This window comes from Trachemys scripta, chromosome 12 (genome assembly GCF_013100865.1).
Source record: "Trachemys scripta elegans isolate TJP31775 chromosome 12, CAS_Tse_1.0, whole genome shotgun sequence".
In the NCBI taxonomy this organism is placed as follows: domain Eukaryota; kingdom Metazoa; phylum Chordata; order Testudines; family Emydidae; genus Trachemys; species Trachemys scripta.
The window spans coordinates 26,635,490-26,643,651 of record NC_048309.1 but is presented as its reverse complement, the minus strand read 5'-3'; positions in this window follow the sequence as shown (position 1 = coordinate 26,643,651).

Below are 8,162 nucleotides of genomic sequence, written 5' to 3'. Positions count from 1 at the left end.
GGGGGCAGTCAGGGGACAAGGAACGGGGGGAGGGTTGGGGGTTCTGGGGGGGCAGGAAGTGGGAGGGGCAGGGGCGGGGCTAGGGCGGGGCTCCTCCCGTCCTCTTTTTTGCTTGTTGAAATATGGTAACCCTACATATAGTAGCCCTAATATAATATACACCTTTTATTTAAAATAAAAAACAATACTTTTTTCTCATGCTATGCTTTCTTCATACTGTTAAGACTAAACAATACTTGGTTTTGGAAAGGCTCGCTGGTCACTGTGAACACCACTGGTCATAAACTCCCAAAGGGAAGAACTGCAGGTACCAAATCCTCTCAGATAAGGGTAAGCATGGTGGATCCACAGGACCTACGTAAAAGTGGGAGAATTGCAGGATTTCACCTTGACTGAGGTGAAGATTCAGGGCCTGTCACTGAATCGGTGTGCTCAGAGAGAGCAGAAGAGGGGACAGAGGTGCAGCAAGCCCAATATCATGACACTGAATTTTTCAAAATGTGTAGCAATTACAAATCAAAGAAGACAATCCAAATAAAAAATAAAGAGTCCAGAGGCAAAACAGAGACAAAATTATGCATTGTACCAAGGTTTATGTAAATTATTAATTCTTGAATAAGGCTTCATAGAAGTAAAGGCAAACAAGGAAAAGGTAAGAAAGACAAGGATTAAACATGGAGCTGAGATATACCATATTTACTGGCTTGTTTCAAGACATGCCGTTGATAGTTTTCAATGTAGTGGCGCAGACTTACGGTATGATCAGTGCATTGTTAATCAGCTATCTCTAAAAATAAAGATCAAATATCATCTGATGTTGAAGTCATTTGCAAACAGCTTTTTCAAGGGCTGCCATGTCACTCACAGCCCTGTATCAGCTTTCAATCCCAGGAGAAACATGCAGAATTCCATTATGGCTTTCAACAACTATTTTCCTGGTGGGTCCATAAGACAGCTTTAAGTTGATGAAGTACAAAATAAACAGCTCACGCTGAAATGACATTCTTGTTCCAAGTATACAATTATTTTTGATGTGCACCTCTCTCCCAAAACTATATCAGTGTAAAGTAGCTCTATAGCAGGGGTTGGCAACCTTTCAGACGTGCTGGGCCGAGTCTTCATTTATTCACTCTGATTTAAGGTTTCGCGTGCTGGGAATGCATTTTAATGTTTTTAGAAGGTCTCTTTCTCTAAGTCTATAATATAGAACTAAACTATTGTTGTAGTAAAGTAAATAAGGTTTTTAAAATGTTTAAGAAGCTTCATTTAAAATTAAATTAAAATGCAGAGACCCCCGGACCGGTGGCCAGGACCCGGGCAGTGTGAGTGCCACTGAAAATCAGCTCGCGTGCTGCCTTCGGCACACGTGCCATAGGTTGCCTACCCCTCCTCTATAGCATGTGTGAAATTAAGAACAGCCCGGGGCAGACGGCAAGGGGCATCCAGATATCTGATAATGAATTGCAGCTGGCTTAACCAGTTCAAGTGTACCCCAATTCTTCAATGTCATGAAATGTATCTGATAACTGTCATGCAAGGTATCAATGGACAAATGTCTCACAGGTTATCAATATCACATAATGTAGGTGCAAGCAACTGATGCAAAGTTATGGACATCAACTGAAGTTATAATTTTTAAAATGTTTGCCCGTCAAGCAGGAGTTAAGAACATAAGAACTAAAAAAGCCACCGTGGCTTAACAACCAGTAAAAGAAGCAGTGAGAGATAAAAAGACTTCCTTTAAAAAGTGGAAGTCAAATCCTAGTGAGGTAAATAGAAAGGAGCATAAACACTGCCAAATTAAGTGTAAAAATGTAATAAGAAAAGCCAAAGAGGAGTTTGAAGAACGGCTAGCCAAAAACTCAAAAGGTAATAACAAAATGTTTTTTAAATGTAACCCTTCTGCCCATCTAAGTTGGCAGCAACAAGGGCCGGGTTCTGTATCTAGGGGTTCCGTGTCAATAATGCAATGCAAAACCGGCTCGAGCCCCCACCCAGTGACCTGGGACAATTACATACCACCCCCTGGGTGCCTCTAAGAGGCAATACTTCCCCTCTCGCAAGCACGGAATCTGAGTGTAACAGAAAATGTTTAATAACATGAGGTAAACGACATCAGCATTAAATTGGAAAAACACCACAAACAGGATTCATAACACAAACCATGAGCAAAAAACCCACCCCAGCAAAGTGGGCTGTGTTCTTTCCCTTGGGTTTTTGAATCCAGCAACCCAAAAATCACCCAGAGTCCCCAAAGTCCAACACCCCCAAAGTCTCTTGGGTCCAGCAACCACCCAAAGTCCCAAAAGTCCAACAGACCCCAAAGTCTCTGTCCCTGGTCAGTGCAGCCCCAGAGTAAAAGGAGGGGCACGCAGGGTGTTAAGGGGCAGGAGCACCTTACGTGATCCGAGGCCGGCTGGCTATCTCTCCATGGGGTTCTGCCACAGCCTTCACCACGAGCCAGTCCACTTCCTGCCATCCCACAAACTGCTCCGCTCTACAAGCTGCTCCGCTCACCAACCTGTGAGCCACTCCAGCCGTCCCCGCAAACAGCTCCGCTCACCGTTCCTTAGGCCACTCCAACCGGCCCCACAAGGCTCCACGCCGCTCGCTGCTCCTCCAGTCATCCCCACAAATTGCTCTGCCAGCTGCTTAGCAATATAGCTTCAGTCTCCCCCACTAGTTAACACAGCACTCAGTGATCTCAGCTCTTAATAACTTCAGCTCTTAGCAATTTCAGCTCATAGTAGGGGAGCCCCAGTGCTACTGCACCATTGGCCCAAAGTGAATTCAGCTCAGCAGCCTATAACTAGAGTCCTAATGGAATCAAAGTTAGCTCTGACATTCAACAGTGGAGAGAGGAGGTAGTGCAATTGGTGTTTCAAATCCTGGGAGGGGGGCCTATACCATTAAGTACAAATACCTATCCCCATCCTCTCTCAATTCACTGGGTTTTATAACCCATGCCCCTTGTCAAGCAAGTGCTACTTAGGTAATGGCGAAGGACTCACTCAGTCCTTCTGTCATACAACAGTTCCACTGGCCTTGATTCACAGAATCAGGGTAACAAAACTTTATTCTTCCTGCCCCAATAACAGAGAAAACTGGAAAAAGCAACAGAGGGTCCTGTGGCACCTTTGAGACTAACAGAAGTACTGGGAGCATAAGCTTTCGTGGGTAAGAACCTCACTTCTTCAGATGCAAGTAATGGAAATCTCCAGAGGCAGGTATATATCAGTGTGGAGATAACGAGGTTAGTTCAATCAGGGAGGGTGAGATGCTCTGCTAGCAGTTGAGGTGTGAACACCAAGGGAGGAGAAACTGTTTCTGTAGTTGGATAGCCATTCACAGTCTTTGTTTAATCCTGATCTGATGGTGTCAAATTTGCAAATGAACTGGAGCTCAGCGGTTTCTCTTTGGAGTCTGGTCCTGAAGTTTTTTTGCTGTAAGATGGCTACCTTTACATCTGCTATTGTGTGGCCAGGGAGGTTGAAGTGTTCTCCTACAGGTTTTTGTATATTGCCATTCCTGATATCTGACTTGTGTCCATTTATCCTCTTGCGTAGTGACTGTCCAGTTTGGCCAATGTACATAGCAGAGGGGCATTGCTGGCATATGATGGCATATATAACATTGGTGGACGTGCAGGTGAATGAGCCGGTGATGTTGTAGCTGATCTGGTTAGGTCCAGTGATGGTGTTGCTGGTGTAGATATGTGGGCAGAGTTGGCATCGAGGTTTGTTGCATGGGTTGGTTCCTGAGTTAGAGTTGTTATGGTGCGGTGCGTGGTTGCTGGTGAGAATATGCTTAAGGTTGGCAGGTTGTCTGTGGGCGAGGACTGGCCTGCCTCCCAAGGTCTGTGAAAGTGAGGGATCATTGTCCAGGATGGGTTGTAGATCACTGATGATGCGTTGGAGAGGTTTAAGCTGAGGACTGTAGGTGATGGCCAGTGGAGTTCTGTTGGTTTCTCTTCTGGGCCTGTCTTGTAGCAGGAGGCTTCTGGGTACACGTCTGGCTCTGTTGATTTGTTTCTTTATTTCCTTGTGTGGGTATCGTAGTTTTGAGAATGCTTGGTGAAGATCTTGTAGGTGTTGGTCTCTGTCTGAGGGGTTGGAGCAGATGCGATTGTACCTCAGTGCTTGGCTGTAGACAATGGATCGTGTGGTGTGACCGGGGTGGAAGCTGGAGGCATGAAGGTAGGCGTAGCGGTTGGTGGGTTTTCGGTATAGGGTGGTGTTAATGTGGCCATCGCTTATTTGTACGGTGGTATCCAGGAAGTGGACCTCCCATGTAGATTGGTCCAGGCTGAGGTTGATGGTGGGGTGGAAGCTGTTGAAAGCATGGTGGAATTCTTCCAGGGTCTCCTTCCCATGGGTCCAGATGATGAAGATGTCATCAATATAGGGTAGGTAGAGAAGGGGCATGAGTGGACGAGAGCTGAGGAAGCGTTGTTCCAGGTCAGCCATAAAAATGTTGGCAAATTGTGGGGCCATGCGGGTGCCCATAGCGGTGCCACTGGTCTGGAGGTATATATTGTCACCAAATTTGAAATAATTGTGCGTGAGGATAAAGTCACAGAGCTCAGCAATAAGTTGTGCTGTGTCATCATCAGGGATACTGTTCCTGACAGCTTGTATTCCATCTGTATGTGGGATGTTTGTGTAGAGAGCCTCTACATCCATGGTGGCTAGGATGGTGTTTTCTGGGAGGTCACCAATGCATTGTAGTTTTCTCAGGAAATCTGTGGTGTCACGGAGATAGCTGGGAGTGCTGGTGGCGTAGGGTCTGAGTAGGGAGTCCACATATCCAGACAGTCCTTCAGTGAGAGTGCCAATGCCCGAGATGATGGGGCGTCCAGGATTTCCAGGTTTGTGGATCTTAGGTAGTAGATAGAATAACCCCGGTCGGGGCTCTAAGGGTATGTTGATTTGTTCCTGTGTTAGTGTAGGGAGTGTCCTGAGTAGATGGTGCAGTTTCTTAGTGTATTCCTCAGTGGGATCTGAGGAAAGCGGCCTGTAGAATTTGGTATTGGAGAGTTGTCTGGCAGCCTCCTTCTGGTAGTCAGACCTGTTCATGATGACAACAGCACCTCCTTTATCAGCCTCTTTGATGATAATGTCAGGGTGGTTTCTGAGGCTGTGGATGGCATTGCGTTCTGCACGACTTAGGTTATGAGGCAAGCGATGTTGTTTTTCCACAATTTCTGCCTGTGCACGTCGGCGGAAGCATTCTATGTATAGGTCCAGACTGTCATTTCGACCCTCAGGAGGAGTCCATGTGGAGTTCTTCTTCCTGTGTTGTTGGTGGGAGGGTATCTGTGTATCAGTGCGCTGTTCAGTGTTATCAGAAAACGTTTAATAACATTCAGTGTAGAGAAAACTGGAGATCCCACAACAGCCAAAGTAACCACTTTGAGTTGCTGTTGTTTCATGCCAGGCGAGTGGGTGTACCTATGCAAACAAGATCAGCCCCTGGAGTTCTTTTCCACACTAGCCATAATTCACCACCAGATGTCAGGGTAGAGCTCATCCTGACTCTGCTTACATCAGTATATCAGAAGCAGGAAGCCTGCTAAAAACCAGTGGGGCCCCTCGATGATTGAGATACAAAAGGAGCGCTTAATGACGATAAAGTCATTGCGGAGAAACTAAACGAATTCTTTGCTTCAGTCTTCACGGTTGAGGATGTTAGGGAGATTCCCAAACCTGAGCCGGCTTTTGTAGGTGACAAATCTGAGGAACTGTCACAGATTAAAGTGTCACTAGAGGAGGTTTTGGAATTAATTGATAAACTTAACATTAACAAGTCACCGGGACCAGATGGCATTCACCCAAGAGTTCTGAAATGTGCAATTGCGGAACTATTAACTAGGGTTTGTAACCTGTCCTTTAAATCGGCTTCTGTACCCAACAACTGGAAGATAGCCAATGTAATGCCAATATTTAAAAAGGGCTCTAGAGTTGATCCCGGCAATTACAGACCGGTAAGTCTAACGTCGGTACCGGGCAAATTAGTCGAAACAATAGTAAAGAAAAAAATTGTCAGACACATAGAAGAATATAAATTGTTGGTCAAAAGTCAACATGGTTTCTGTAAAGGGAAATCATGTCTTACTAATCTATTAGAGTTCTTTGAAGGGGTCAACAAACATGTGGACAAGGGGGATCCAGTGGACATAGTGTACTTAGATTTCCAGAAAGTCTTTGACAAGGTCCCTAACCAAAGACTCTTACGTAAATTAAGTTGTCATGGGATAAAAGGGAAGGTCCTTTCATGGACTGACATCTGGTTAAAAGACAGAGAACAAAGGATAGGAATTAAAGGTAAATTCTCAGAATGGAGAGGGGTAACTAGTGGTGTTCCCCAAGGGTCAGTCCTAGGACCAATCCTATTCAACTTATTCATAAGTGATCTGGAGAAAGAGGTAAAAAGTGAGGTGGCAAAGTTTGCAGATGATACTAAACTGCTCAAGATAGTTAAGACCAAAGCAGACTGTGAAGAACTTCAAAAAGATCTCATAAAACTAAGTGATTGGGCAACAAAATGGCAAATGAAATTTAATGTGGATAAATGTAAAGTAATGCACATTGGAAAAAATAACCCCAACTATACATACAATATGATGGGGGCTAATTTAGCTACAACGAATCAGGAAAAAGATCTTGGAGTCATCCTGGATAGTTCTCTGAAGATGTCCACGCAGTGTGCAGAGGCGGTCAAAAAAGCAAACAGGATGTTAGGAATCATTAAAAAGGGGATAGAGAATAAGACGGAGAATATATTATTGCCCTCATATAAATCGATGGTACGCCCACATCTTGAATACTGCATACAGATGTGGTCTCCTCATCTCAAAAAAGATATACTGGCACTAGAAAAGGTTCAGAGAAGGGCAACTAAAATGATTAGGGATTTGGAATGGTCCCATATGAGGAGAGATTAAAGAGGCTAGGACTTTTCAGCTTGGAAAAGAGGAGACTAAGGGGGGATATGATAAAGGTATATACAATCATGAGTGATGTGGAGAAAGTAGATAAGGAAAAGTTATTTACTTATTCCCATAATACAAGAACTAGGGGTCACCAAATGAAATTAATAGGCAGCAGGTTTAAAACAAATAAAAGGAAGTTCTTCACACAGCGCACAGTCAACTTGTGGAACTCCTTACCTGAGGAGGTTGTGAAGGCTAGGACTATAACAGCGTTTAAAAGAGAACTGGATAAATTCATGGAGGTTAAGTCCATTAATGGCTATTAGCCAGGATGGGTAAGGAATGGTGTCCCTAGCCTCTGTTTGTCAGAGGGTGGAGATGGATGCAGGAGAGAGATCACTTGATCATTACCTGTTAGGTTCACTCCCTCTGGGGCACCTGGCATTGGTCACTGTCAGTAGACAGGATACTGGGCTAGATGGACCTTTGGTCTGACCCAGAACGGCCGTTCTCATGTTCTTAAGGAGATTGACAATCACATGTCTAATATTCATTCAGTTGCACCGGTGGGGGCAGGAACTAAATGATTTTCATTTTAGCAGACAACCCCAGCAGAAAACTTCCTTCCCTAGAAGACTCCATGTTCCCTTCCTCAAAGATGAATGAACTTTATCTACGGGTAACCCTCAGAAGAACCCATTTCAGTGATTCATTGGAATATAAAGGAGAGGGGCAAAGAAATCCCAAGTTATCTATCTTTCACCTAAAAAGACAAAGGCACCTGACCTCTGACTCTGGGGGACAGATCCTGACCCAGAAGTTGTCAGCCACCTTGCAGGAAACATATGGTGTGGATTTTACCTTGAACCAAGTCTAGCTTGTTAAGTTTTAATTAAAGGAAAACATTCTATCTTTATTTCTCTTATAACCATTTCTGACTTTAATCCTTATTATACTTGCACTCACTTAAAATCTGTTTTTGTTTGGAATTAAATAAATTTGTTTTATTTTTAATCTGAACCAATCCAGTTCTGTGTATGAACCACACTGTTTGGTAACTCCAGTTAAAGTTACAAACTATTGGATTTAAACTCTTTAAAGAAGCAACAAACCTTAACATTCCTCCAATTGTCCCAAGACAGGGCTGAACATTTCAGAACACATGTTTTGGGGAAATTCAGGGCTTGGAAGAGTGTGGAGTCATCTTCCCAGTTTTCAGAGTGGTAGCCGT